This window comes from Pimephales promelas, chromosome 18, assembly GCF_988280905.1.
Source record: "Pimephales promelas chromosome 18, fPimPro1.hap1.1, whole genome shotgun sequence".
NCBI classification, from domain to species: Eukaryota; Metazoa; Chordata; class Actinopteri; order Cypriniformes; family Leuciscidae; genus Pimephales; species Pimephales promelas.
In genome coordinates, this window is record NC_142786.1 from 13,394,306 (window position 1) to 13,396,202 (window position 1,897).

Below are 1,897 nucleotides of genomic sequence, written 5' to 3' on the forward strand. Positions count from 1 at the left end.
AACCGAGGTTACGTTAGGTAACCGATTCGTTTCATATTATTACATGCAAGCGTGTTTGAGTTATGGACTGAGTGTTCGGACCCCGTTCCAGGGGGCACTGACGAGCCCCCCTGCCACGCCCGGGTACCAACTTCAGCCCGGCTCTGATGGCCGCGTTCTGACCCGTGTGCAAAGTTTCAAGAGTTTTTGAGCATGTTAAGGGCTCCAAAAGTGCCAAAAAGGTAGTAAAATAATAAGAATAAATAATCCCAAGGAAAACAATAGGGTCTTCGCCCTTTCAGGGCTTGGGCCCTAATTACAACACTTTTCTGTTTCTTGATTTCTGTGCATTTGCTGCATAGCTTTTGTGGTGGAGCAGGACCTGCAAGGAAAGATGATGGCAGCATTTGTTTTAGGGATTTTACTCAAATATAAAGTAAGGTTATTTTTAATACATAAATCAAATGACATTGTGTTAAAATGACTGCTTTTGTATAATGTTTGTGCATTTTTGTAGGATCTGAAATGTCTGCAGACTGGTGTGAGCACTGAGGATGAGGAGCCCAGAGGTGCATTCTGGAAGTGGTGCCATGGATGAGACCCTCCAACTCTCCACCTGCCCTTATGAGTCCCTCCATCTCTCCACCTGCCTTTACGAGACCGTCTATCTCTCCACCTGCCCTTATTGCCTCAGATTGTGAAGCGCAGCAACAAGCTCTGGGAAGAAGGCACGGTCCCCTCTGGTGAATTCATCAGAATAAAGCTGCAGAATGGGAACCGCTGTGTTGAGTCGGCATTAGGATGTGGTGTTCAGCGGCTGTAAATACATGCTTGTAGTTTGAATAAAGCTTTGTTTCATGTGTTGTTGACTTGTATAATGCATTTGTTTATTGTGATGGTTACTTTTATTTGTTCTTTTACTCATTTATTCATTAGGGCCCAAGCCCTGAAAGGGCGAAGGCCCTATTGTTTTCCTAACGATTATTAGGGCCCAAGCCCTGAAAGGGCGAAGGCCCTATTGTTTTCCTTCCGATTATTTTTTTTTTTTCTTTTATTTTTCTAACGACTATTCGGGCACTTTTGGGGCCCTTAACATGCTCGAAAACTCTTGAAACTTTGCACACGGGTCAGAACCCGCGGCCATCAGAGCCGGGCTGAAGCTGGTACCTGGGCGTGGCAGGGCGGCTCGTCAGCGCCCCCTGGAACGGGGTCCGAACACTTGGTCCATAACTCAAACACGCTTGTATGTAATAATATGAAACTCGGTACACATGTTGCTCTCATCGTTTCATCTATACCTCACACTCTTACTTTTTACCCCAGCCCAACAGGAAGTCGGCTATTGAGGTTTGTTTGTAAAACGCTCGCAATGGAATGTTAAATACTCCTCCTAGAGCTTTGATCCAAGTTCGACGAAACTCAGTCAGCGTGAAGTCAAGACATTGAGGATGAAAGTTTGCGAGGGGATTTTTGATATCTCGAACGGTTTGTCCGTAGCGAGGAAACGAAACTATGGCGAGAAACGTGAAACAGGAAGTGTGTTATAACTTCAGCATACATTAACTGATCTTGATGAAACTTCAGCAGTGTGTTCGCTGTAAGAGGACGATCACATGGATGTGACTATTGTGAGTCAAAGTTATAGTGCCACCAACTGGCAGCAGGAAGTGTGTCACTTTCAAAATGCTTTGAAATCACCCTTTTATTTTTACCCGATTTGCTTCAAACTTCATCTGAATAATGTAAACATACGATAGATGTAGACCTGTGAATGGATTCTTGATATCTTTTAAACTGTTGCCGTGGCAACGCATCAAACTTTACCATTCTTATAGGATGCTTTTGAGACCCTTAGCATGCTTCAAATTACATGAAACTCGACAGACACATCACATTTATTAGCCAGTAGACATGTGCA

At 44.0% G+C, this 1,897-nt stretch overlaps 1 long non-coding RNA gene across 1 annotated transcript; it reads left to right on the forward strand.

Moving 5' to 3' along the window:
* The first annotated feature begins 200 nt into the window (after positions 1 to 200).
* On the forward strand, positions 201 to 846 carry LOC148970943 (uncharacterized). The gene is made up of 2 exons (XR_016147303.1): positions 201 to 415; positions 497 to 846. It is a non-coding gene; the product is annotated as an uncharacterized LOC148970943 (long non-coding RNA).
* Positions 847 to 1,897: the final 1,051 nt, after the last annotated feature.